This window comes from Sinocyclocheilus anshuiensis, unplaced genomic scaffold (genome assembly GCF_001515605.1).
Source record: "Sinocyclocheilus anshuiensis isolate Anshui unplaced genomic scaffold, SAMN03320099.WGS_v1.1 scaffold147, whole genome shotgun sequence".
NCBI classification, from domain to species: Eukaryota; Metazoa; Chordata; class Actinopteri; order Cypriniformes; family Cyprinidae; genus Sinocyclocheilus; species Sinocyclocheilus anshuiensis.
Genome location: NW_015549585.1, coordinates 1378282 through 1390844, shown reverse-complemented (window position 1 = coordinate 1390844; position 12563 = coordinate 1378282). Strand labels below are relative to the sequence as shown.

The window sequence follows — 12563 nt, the reverse complement described above, 5'->3', positions numbered from 1 at the left end:
GTCTGTGTGTGTGTGTGTGTGTGTGTGTGTGTGTGTGTGTGTGTGTGTGTGTGTTTAAATCCCATGGCGGAATGGCTTCCATAGTAAAGACATTAATAATGTAAAAAAAAATTATGTTTCAAATAAATGCTGTTCTTTTTAACTTTCTATTCATCAAAGAATCCTGGAAAAATGTATCATGGCTTTCACAAAAAATACTATTAAAATATATGATAATTATAGTAAATGTTTTTTGAGCAGCAGATCAGCATATCAGAATGATTTCTGAAGGATCATGTGACACTGGAGACTGGAGTAATGATGCTGAAAATTCAGCTTTGCATCACAGAAATAAATGACATCTTAATATATTTTCAAATAGTAAACAGTTATTTTAATTTGTAATAATATTTCACAATATTACCATTTTTACTGCATTTTTAACCAAATAAATGCAGCTTTGGTGAACAGAAGAGACTCCTTTCAAGAACATTACAAAATCTTACCAACCCCACTACTGAACAGTAGCTTAAATTATATGTTTTTCCCTTAAAATATATATTTTGTACATTTCTAAATGACAACTATATGTTTTTCTTTCACTAAATATAACACATAGAAAAGGGGATTATCATAGAGACCCAGTCCCAGAACGCTCTTGCATAGACAAACACATCCACATTTTATTCCGAAAATAAATATCTAGTTGGTTCAACAATCAGAAGAAAAAAAAATAGCTAAAAACACTGATTAATAAAGGAAATTACTATATTCCAAGATATTGGGTTTCTATTGTGGGATGAGGCCAGAGAGGGAGAGAGAGCTTTGCTGTAGGTTTCAAAGGGGCCCGTGTTTTGATACAGGCGGTCCTGTGGGGGGACGGGGGCCTCTGTCTGGGAGAATCACTACGGCACCGTTATGGAGCTTAAGTCTGGATCCACTCTAATAAAAAATACTCAAACCAAACAGGCCCTAAATTCGCATGGGCCTGGGAGCTACCTGCGGCCCTTCAGCCGTGCTTATTTAATAAGAGACGCTGCCGAGGGCGGGAGCCTGAGGAACACCACTGGTGCACTAGTGAGGGAATGACGTAAGAAATGATTCATCTCATTAGCTCAAAGATATATATGTCTATGGTGGCCCAAAAGGTATTTTGGCATTTAAGTCATGATTTAAAGTATCTGAATTTCATTGAATTGGATAACAAATCAAAGCAAATGTCATTTATTGTAAAGAAGGATGCACAAATACACAAGTTTCTAAGCAAAACATTTCACAATAAAACGTTTGAAGTGGTAAAACAAAAGACAGAGATAATAGTTTGTTTGATATTTGTTATTCAATACCATGAAATTCATGATTTCTCAGTGCAGCTTAAGTGTGATTTTAACATTATTTATATACAACTATAACTTTTATTAATGTTTTGATTTAGCATTTATTTTATGTCTTCAGTTTAATTTTTAGTAATTTTATCAGATTTTGACATTTTTTTAGCTTTTGTTTTTTTGCTTACGTCAGTGTTATTTTAGTATTATTTATACAGTATACTATTATAGTTTTTATTAATATTTTAAATTTGCTTTTATTTTTTATGTCTTTGCTTTAGTTTTTAGTCATTTTATTTGTGTTTGACATTTCTTTAGCTTTTTTAGCATAAGGCAGTGTTATTTTTGCATTATTTATTTACTATTACAGGTTTTATTAATGTTTTCAATTAACATTTATTTTTCATGTCTTTGTCTTCAGTTTAATTTTCAGTAATTTTGTTTGCTTTTGACATTCCAAGCTTTTTTTTTAATAGTCAGTGTTTTTTATTTTTTATTTAATGTACTATTATATATGTTTTATTACTGTTTTGAATACGCTTTTTTTTTCCAGTTACTTTTTTAGTCATTTTAAGTGCTTTAGATTGTTTGAATATTAACTTTTTAGGTTTAAATTAAAAAAAAATTCAGATTTTGTTTGAGTTCAGTTTTAGTTTTTATGTATTATAATATGTTTTATATTTGATATTTTATTTAATACATTATTTAATTTCAGCTTGATTTCAGTTAACAAAAATGTTGTGAATAGTTTTATTTACAGTATAGTCAACAATAATAACCCAGGTTTAAGTGTCCAAAGTCGTTTTGGGGCTATACTATATTCAGAAGTAGCTGAGTATGTCTGTGTTTACCAGGTTTAATCTCCTCTGTTCATTCACCTCTCTGTGAGATAAACAGACATAGAGAAAGAAAGAGAGAGAGGCAACTTGAAAGACTTGTGTTTTCCCTGTATGTAAAACAGAATGAAAAGTAACATTTGTTTTTGCTGCCTGTTCGTTTCCCCCTGTAATGCGCACAATCAAGGCCACAGAAGAGGCTAAATGCATTATACATTACCAAGTGGCACCACGCACTTGGCCGTGATCCTGCCGCTGTTGTCACTTTAGGTTATTTGAAGAGGAAAGTGCTTTAGCCAAAGACTGGAGCACTTTTCTCTCTCTTTTGCATATGAAGTGGAGGCAGGCTCGAGAGAAGCCAAGCTTAAACTGCTATCCTACTGAGACAGAGATGCTCTGAGCTCTTCTGCAGCTTTGCCTTCACACACTGGGGTGTCAATAGACTTACAACACGCACCAAAACACTGGCGAGATAGAGACCATTGCGCAATATGTGTGACAAGCGTATCTAACTGAGAAGTAGAAGTACTACTGCAGGTTTTCCCAATATGTTTTTTCAAGAACTTATTTAATATAATTAATTTTATTTTAATTTTAACATTAGAATTAGTATTTTTTGAATTTTTATTTAATGCATTGGAATGAATTCATTTTTATTTAATGCATTCAAATCTGACCTTCCATATAGTCATGGTATCAATAAAAAGGTTCATTTAATTAAAAACGGGCTATATTATGGCTGCTGTACTGCTGTTTTATATTACAGTATTACATTGTTAGCTTAGCAAGATGTTACCATCAAAAATAGAAATTTGAAATTGTAGTCTTGAAGTGACAGTGATTTAAATAAAACGTTTAAATGTGATCTTAAATTTTTACCATTGTGACAAGTATGTTCATCTATAAATAGAGGACTTCTGGGGTAGGTTACTACAAGTTTTGCCAATAATCTTTCAATAATTGATTTTAATATATTTTATTATTTGACAATATATATATTAAAATGTAATTTTTTCCCTGTGGTGCAAAGCTGAATTTTCAGCAGCCATTACTCCAGTCTTCAGTGTCATATGATTCTTTCAGTGTTATACTGTATAGTATTATAATACTATTATAGTTTGTATTATTATATAGTTTTTATATTATTATATTGAATTGGTTTTCATTTTATGTTTTGTTTTCATTTTAATTTTAGTTCATATAATTTAGTTTATATTTTATTTTTGTATTTTTATTAACATCAAATTGTACTGGAATTGTTGTCTTGAGTTTTTTTTTTTTTGGTAGTGCAAAGTGTAATTTTGAAATCTTATCCATTTAATTCTCTCTTACCTAAGATTACTGTGATAAGTTTTAAATGAGACATTTTGTATAGTGCCACCTGCAGGTCAATCAATGAATCTCACTCTAATTAGTTTGTGTAATGAGTTTAACATCACTATTAATATTACTCCTACTTGATTTGAGACTCTTTTGGCTCGGGGCATTTTATCTTTAAATTATTCTTGAGTTTAAAATAATGTAAATTGTTTTCTGAAAAGTGTTGAAAGTTCAATTAAAATACTATTAATATTCATTGTTTTGCATTCTTCGCTGTATTCCTGTCGTAAACCTATAGCTCTTTGACATCAAGAGCTGTTAAACTTCAGGAATGCCAAATCAATACACCGATCCACGCAAGTGTGTACTAAAAAAAGCAAGTTCAGCCCACTTTATCACAGTCTGTTTTCTTCAAGGCGAGAAATGTGAGTTTTATTCCATTTCTGAGCCAGTGAGTCCCACACAAACAATCTCTGACATGGATGTACCATTGATTTCACATTCACCCGTCCAAACTTAAAGAGGCGATGGGATTGTGTGTGAATCCTCAAACCTGTGTGCAACCCGACTCTGTCAGGCTGACACCAGCTCCTCTCTCTGTAAACTGCCCAGATTATTCACTCAACAGGATCTTTCTCCTTTTATCCGCTGAACCGCAGGCCAATCCATGTGCTGACAGCCCTGCGATAGTATACAGATGGAAATAAGGAGAAAGAGTGGCTCTGTTTGTTAAACTTGCCGCTGATAGATGGTTGGCATTCGTCGCTCCTTGACATAATTCACCTGACCAGGAGGTCAAGAGTATAAAAATCCAAACAGCAGACATATAAGGAAGCGTTTAGAAAGCACAGTTTAAGGATCTGATCTGATCTATTTCAGATGAACCATAAATGTAAGATTTTTGATATTTATTTTGATTATTTTGATAGAAGTCTTTTATGATCATCAAGGCTGCATTTTTTTGACGAAAATATAGTAAAAAATGTGAAATATTATTACAATTTAAAATAACTGGTTTGTATTTGAATATATGTTAAAGTGTAATTTATTCCTGTGATGAAAAGCTGAATTTTCAGCATCATTACTCCAGTCTTCAGTGTCACATGATCCTTCCAATGATATGTTAGTATCACTGAGATACAATTACAGTTTGTATTAATATCTCACATTTTAGATTTTGTTTTCATTTTAATTTTAGCAAAAGTTTGAATAATTTTGTTGTGTAATTTAGTTTATCTTTTGAATAGTTTTAATTCATTTTTAATTATTTCATTACATTTTATTCAGTTATTTTAGTGCATTAAGTTGAATGAAATGAAATATTGCTTAGTTACATGAAGTTTTTTAATATCTTTATTTCAGTTACAGTAACACAAGTGTGTTTTATGGTTTTACTTTTAACTATAAATTCACTGGATCTTTCAGAAAGCATTCTACTATGCTGATTTGCTGCTCAAGAAATGTCTTATTTCTTATCATTATTAATGTTGAAAACAGTTGTGCTGCTTAACATTTTGGTGAAAACTCTGATACATTTGATTTTTCATGAGTATTTGATGAATATAATGTATTTATTAGAAATATCAATCTTTTGTAACATTATACATGTCTTTACTGTCACTTTTGATCAATTGAATGTGTTCTCGCTGAATAAAAGTATTAATTTCCTTCAAACAGAATCTTCATGACCCCAAATTTTGAATGGTAGTGTTTGTTAGTGATTTGTAGTATTTTGTGTTGTAAATGAAGGAGTTTTGATATCTGTTCCCTGCGTTCTGCCTTATCAGACCTTTTCTTTTTTCCAGCATAAATGCTGTCCTCCTCTTAAAAAGGAGGGTGGAGAGGAGGGCCTGATTCATGTCGTACACACTAGCAGGCTATTATGCATGAAGAATTGATTGCTGAAGCGCCGTGGCCGGTGTTGGATCTTGATGGCGCCGCTGAAATGTCACTTTACTGATGTTACAATGCGGGAGATATTAAAGCCAGCCAGATTCAAAGACTTCCATTTGTTTCTGATCCACTCCCACTGTGTGCTTGAGCACGACACTGATCATCTGAGTTTATGTTTCTTCTTTCTGATGGCTGGTCTCTTATCTGCTCAAGACAGTGGAGCAGCTTCTGTCACCGCATTGAACATTTCCAATCGGCCACTTGTATCGTCCACGTCTTTAAAGTGGAAATCCAAATATAGAGTAGTTTTGCTTTCTTCTTTTCTACTTTTGAAGACATAATTAAGATTGTGTGTGCATATTTATGCGATCGAGGGAATATTTAATACCCCAGGCCTAAAGTTTGTCCTGTGGATGATAAGTTTTAGCCCTGAAGCATTCATTATAGACCTACATACATTACAACGGAGTTAAAAGCATTCGGATTAGAAGTAGAGGATAATAGTTGAGGATTTTATAACATACTGTTTCATTAAATGTTCATTGTGGTGACAATATGGTGCAGTATGAACATCTTTGTGCATATGTGCAGTTTTATAGAAATATAGTACAACATAATGCACTGAATTTAAATGAATTTTCATACGTAACAAAAAAGTATGTTGGTGGTAAAGTCATGGTATTGGATTGGACGATTACCATATTTATATACCATAGCATTTACATGCTATATCAAGAAAACCATGGCAATCAAAAACAATCAAAATCATGTTGTTTGTTAGTTTTACCATGTTGTTTTTTTACATAGTACCATGTCCATTAATCATGGTTAGTTTCATTTAAAGATACTGATCAGGTTTCTCAAACAGGGGGCCTAGGATTACTTAAAAATATTAAATAAATACTTTTTTAATAAATATAATTTATATAATTCATTTTAATTGTTACATTTTACATTTGTAAAATTGTTACATTTGTATTAATTGTGAACAATTAATTAATTAACTAAATTATTAAAAATAAACATTAAAATGCATAAATTCTAGATGTAATCTAAAATCACATTTCTTTTTATTTTCCTTTAATAACTACTGTTTGTACTGAAGAACATGCAGTTCTGGAATACAGAACATAACTTAAGAGATCACAAAATGAATTGTGGTTAATTTAATATATTAAATTATTTAACTATGTTAAATTCAGTATATCAATAAAAAATTTCAAAATAATCAGTTTTGTCATAACTACAGCAGAAATATATGTGATCTACCAGTGATCTAGTTAGTGTTTTTGAAATATAGGACATGTTTAGTATTTTTACGTTTAAATGTTTTGTTCTTGTACACTTTAACCACAGCAAGTGTTAAAGGAGTTAGTTCACACAAAAATAAAAATGTTGTCATCGTTTACTCACACTCACTTACTGTTTGAATTTCCCCATTGACTTACGTAGTATGAAAAAAAAAATACTATGGACATCAATGGCTACCGTCAACTGCTTGGTTACCAACGTTCTTCAAAATGTATTTTGTGTTCAACAGAAGAAAGAAACTCATACAGGTTTGCAACAACTTGTGAGTAAATGATAACAGAAGTTTCATTTTTGTGTGAACTATCCTTTTAATATAATTAGGTGGATTAAAGAATGGTCTCTATGTCATATAATCAGCTATGAATGAACATGTAAACGGCTGCTGATGCACACCATATGTGTTTAGGTTGTGAGTTTTACAGTAAATGATATTAGTCTTAGCACACATGAGGCAAGAGAAGCCAGCGCGTTACATGGATCAGGACAGCTACCGTGTGATGGGCATCTGTGTGCAGGAGGCTGATGTCATGATCTGTCACGCACTTCGTTTCAGGACAATAGGGGCGCAGCTGCTCGCCTCACCTGCCACATCCAGTACACAGCTGTCTCCAACCGCCATCCAAAAACATATCAAAATCTGCCGCCCTTTATTTTTGGCCTTATGCCACTTTGATTGTTTAGAGATTGGATCGAAAACAACACACCAGACTCAAATCTGCATCGCCCACATGAGCACCAGAGCACAACATGTCAGAACACAAATGGTGCAGGTTGATGTGTAATAATTATAAGTTGAATTTAATTTAATCATTAAAATATGAGTCCTCTAGCAATATTACAGATAGAGGACTCATATTTTAGCCAGAAGCAATGGCTTGAAGTTAAAAGCTTCAATGATGGATTAATGATTAATGATCCATCTTAATGATGGATTTGTTTCTTACAAACACGCAGCTTTTCACTTCACAAGACATTAACTGATAGACTGGAGTGGTGGGGATTACTTGTGGATCACTGTGATGTTTTTATCAGCTGTTTGGACTCTCATTCTGATGGCACCCATTCACTGCAGAGGATCCATTGGTGAGCAAGTGATGCAATACTACATTTCTCCAAATCTGTTCCCATGAAGACACATGCTCACCTATGTCTTGGATGGCCTGAGAGTGAGTACATTTTCAGCAAATTGTCATATTTAGTTGAACTATTCCTTTAAATGATTCTCAAACTTTTTGACTCTGAGGCCCTCATTGTCCACAAAGGCCCCCTGACTTTTCCAGTTGTTCATGATTTACTGGATATAAGGAAAAGGATCTTTGCTTACAATTTCTATCTGATAAAATATTTTAGAGCTTGGCATAGATAGAACAATTTATATTTATTGTAAAAATGCCCAATCCGTAAATTGTTTTATTAATTTCTATTACTAGACCTTTTTCCAGGTCTAGAAATCACACTTTTAAAACTAGGCTTCCTCATATATCCAGGTTTTCCAAGGCAGTGGGAAACCTGTAAAGCTGTTGAGGGGGTGAATTAAAATAAGAAATATATTCATTTTTTTTTTATCTGATTTGAAAGCAATTAACACCTATTAACATTTAACACTGTCCTGCAGCATATTTGCTGAATAAAATTGCTTGTTCCTTACTAATTTTGGGTGCTGATTCCAAATAGTGCCTGTTTTGCTTAAGCACATCACACTTTCTCACAAAATATGATGTCTTTCATTGCATTTTTGCTTTTACAACCATCTGTAAAGTGAGGAAGTTATTTTATGCCTAATCCTGATTTCCACTTTCTCCAGTCCTTTGAGATTGTAAATTAAATTACATATTTTGAATTATTTTTTTGTAATTAACCTTTTTTTTTTTTTTTTTGATAAGTGCATTAAAGTTTTTATATATATAAATTTGAACAATCTTCATTCCTATTTTATGAAAAATAATATTGTATGTGGTGGAAAGTTTTTATTGATATTTTTGAATTCAGCATTATAAAATTAGGTAATATTAGGGCTTTTTTAATGAGTTCATATTGAGATCTCTGATATTCATTCTGAGAAATCTGAAAAGCAGGACACTGTCCATTATACTCATTTAATTCATCTTCCTGAAGTCTAAGAGAAATGATTGAGATATTAAACACGTTAGCATTATTCACCTCTGTGGATTTTTCCCATATGCCTTTAATAAGAATTTAATTTATACAGCGATAAATATTTCCGGCGACTTATAGATATGTACTCTTGTGCAATTAGTAGCATGTTCTCCCTAGTAGCTGTGGATTATCCCACTCTCTATTGGCCCTAAAAATCAATAGAAAATCATTAAACAGTTAAATAGGTACTCAAGCAAAAGCCCTGGCATATTCTACACCTCAAACTGGCTGAACCTGAGGGGCCACGTTTCTGAAGATAAGCCGAGAGGATGGGCCCAGCTGGTGGGCACCACCGTCAGCCGCTCCACACTCTAATAATCCCGCTGTATTTGTTACACCCGACTCGAAGCGCCGGCCCTTATAGGGCCCTGCTTCAGGTCTGCATGTCATTAGCATGCTGTGTTTGAAGATAGGCCCTGTGTGTTATTATGATCTAATGAAAGCGAAAGGAGAGTGGAACCTTTAAATTCCACCGGGAGTATTAAAGTCGACAGGCCGCGCACGTAGCCTATCTCCGTGCTCCCGAATGGCCTGGAAGTGGCCAATGCATTTGAAATCATGTCATGTGCATGTGAGAAAGCCATAGCAACATATGCACGGGACGAACTTGCAAGTGCGATACAAATTTAATGCAATGCACTTTCTTTGAGCTGTAGGTTTGATTTTGGCATTGGTGGGGACATAACGGCAGACAACAGAGATTTAATTGTTTGATCAAAATTATTGCTAGGGACAATTTAGTAGTTGCTGGATATTGGTAGGGACATGTCATAGCATCTCTACTAAATTCTACACCCTTGTTTAAAGGTGTTTTTTTTTTTTTTTAACTGTACTAAAGCATAAAAATACAATAATATTTAGCAGATATTTAGGAAACATGCTAAGTTCACATACTTGTTTGTTAGAAAAACAATGCTACAGCCAGTTATTCTACTTTAAAATGTGGGTTACGTGTCGGAATGTCTGTTTTTGTTTTGATCTGCGTGATTCCACCCACTGGCAATTTACACAATATTATTTCGACACTCTGTGTTGCCAGTTGGTGGAAAACAGCCATGGAAGCCAGCAAACGAACAGGGTCAGAGATCGCACATTCTACCTGACCTAAAAAGCCTCAGCATCCATCTAAAAAGTTCTTTGATCGGTGGCATATTAAAACACGGATAAATCAACTCATCAGCTTAAGGCTCGTTGCTTTCCATTATCAATTGCACTTGTTCTTGTTGTGTGTCCTCAATGTGGCAACCCGAGTGAGCATCCAGTCTGATGGGGAGGAGGGGGCGGGACAAACAACTCTCTCCAGTATTTTGATTTTAGACTGCAGTACCCATTTAAACCGCTAGCTGTCAATATAAGAAAATGGACTCAAAGCTCTTGACAATATATGGCTGTAAATGGCAATAAATGGCACAATGGCACGAATTATTGTGAAGAACTACAGGTGTTTTTGGACTGACACCGGCTTTGGTAAACTGCAGTTTTAAGGAGAAAATGCTCAGAAATGGTGTTGACTGATAAATTGGCACATGGTTTGTCTTTAAGCATATTAAAACACCAGAGAGACATGTAAACAAAGTTAAAAGCTTGATTTTCACCACAGGGTGTTTTATTAGTTTTTCCTACTTAATCTACGTTGCTTTCTCTTGCTGCTACAGTCAAATGTATTTATGTATGTAAATAATCATTTTATACATTTTGTTTTGTATTTTACTCACCATTGTCTATTATGATCACTGTACAGCAAATTAAATCACCAGTTACCACACAGTCATCTATTAGCTATGACGGAAATATGGATAATATAGTTAGACGTATTTGGTAATTCAAGCATTACTATTACAAACATAAATAAATAAATAAAAAATAAACATATAATGAATGAATGAATAAATAAATCAACTTACAATATTAAACAAACAGGCCTATTATAATTCATCTCACAGCATTTATGTTGCGAACATGAATGATTCCTTAAATAGAACTTGAGATTGGGCTAATTTGACCTGGGCCACTAAGTAACCACCCTAGCAACCATTTAGAATGCATTTAGAATTATGGCAGCAATTTAGCAGGTTGAGATACAGCACAGCATTTAAATCTGTCCTTGTAAAGCAAACATGATGCAGATGCAGATGTCACAACAGGTCTGTAACCCAAAGAAGCAAGGCCTTCTTGTACATGCTCACCCCTCCAGAAAAAATAAATAAATAAAAAAAAGCAAAAAAGGAATTATTTATTTTTCATGTTTACACCGTTTCATATTCACAGGGCTGGTAACAGGATTATTCAGTGACAAACAAGAATTTGTGGAATTCCCTGACTTCCTGCATCTGTTGGTTGCCTTCTTTAAAGGAAGAAAAAATCCTCAGTATTAAAGAATCCCCAGTGGTAACATTCCAGAAGCCCCTCAGGTTTGAGAGGGAACCTCTGTGCAGTGTTAGATAAAGCTGCAGTTTGCAGAGGGTCTGGCAGCGGCGCGCGGTTGCATGCGGTGGAGGGTGGTAGATAATAATGAAAGTAGTTAAATTGCACTTACCGTAGGCTCCTGCATTAGTCAGATTGTCACATCGCAGATTAGTATGAACATATCAGATCACTAAATCATAAGGAAATAAAGAGTGACACAGAGTCAGGAAGAAGTAAAGAGAAAGAAGAGCCGCGTTTGCTGCCAAAACCAGATGAAAGGCTCTGTACACTTGTTCGCGCCCCTTGCTATACAGTTGTTCTGTGCAGATTTTCTGCTGTAAATTTGCTTTGCATTACTGCTCTTAAGCTCTGTGTTTGTGGGACATGAGGCCTCCAAGAGTGCCAGTGATGCACCATTTTGAAAGTGGAGCTTCCTCGACTTCTTCCTTAAGTCCACACACGGTTAACTTGAAACAGACTGTATGCACAAGTTTTAATCTGCTCATGTTTCCGTTTCGCTCCATGACTTTTGTTGCTGACGTCTATTTAAAAGTTGAGTCTTTGCAGCCTAATGTCATGCTTGTTGGGCTGTAAATCAGAGAAGAGAAAAGCAGAGTTGTTTAAATAGATTAATGGCTTTAAACTAAAAGTCAACATGAAATCTTTTTCTTTATCTATACTTTCTTAATACATGTTCTTGGACTTATGCTGCCTTCCTGTGCGGAATTATCGTAATTACAAGGTTCCTGATTGGAAATTGGACATAAGGTTTATCAAGTCACAACTGGGACACTCATACCTGAGCTTCCGAGCCATACATTTTGGCAGAGGAGGGAACCATTGCTGACTGTTAAAGTCTGCATGCAGTGGCTAATTTTATCCTTTAAAACTTATCTTTGATATTCAGAATCACATATTTAAATGTTTTTTCCCCATGAAAATTATTTCTTTATGCCTTAAAGCAGCACTGTGTAACGTTTGGCGCTCTAGCTGTTAATAAACAGAACTGCACAGAGTTTGGAAGATGAATTCATGATCACTCGCTCATTATATACATTTTGCAAATTTCGAACACAGAAAAAGTTACATAGTGCTGCTTTAATAGTGTACGGATCTATGAATATATGAATAGTCCCCGCCTCCTCTAAATCTCATCAGCTCGGACCTGCTCCACTTTCACTCAGTTAACTTAAGTAGTAAATTCTACCAAGGGTGTAGGTTTAATTTTGACATTGGTGGGGACATAACGGGGACATAACATTATATATATATATATATATATATATGTTGATGACGCTGGTGATGACGCTGTCCCCGGACAGCGTGAGGAGAT

The 12563-nt window shown here is 34.3% G+C and overlaps 1 long non-coding RNA gene across 1 annotated transcript in view; it reads left to right on the top strand.

Moving 5' to 3' along the window:
* LOC107657962 (uncharacterized) overlaps positions 1-5341 on the top strand; it is a 12766-nt gene extending 7425 nt beyond the window's left edge. Inside the window, exon 3 of the long non-coding RNA XR_001630734.1 lies at positions 5269-5341. This is a non-coding gene — a long non-coding RNA (uncharacterized LOC107657962). The remainder of the gene's footprint in view (positions 1-5268) is intronic.
* The last annotated feature ends 7222 nt before the right edge of the window (positions 5342-12563 follow it).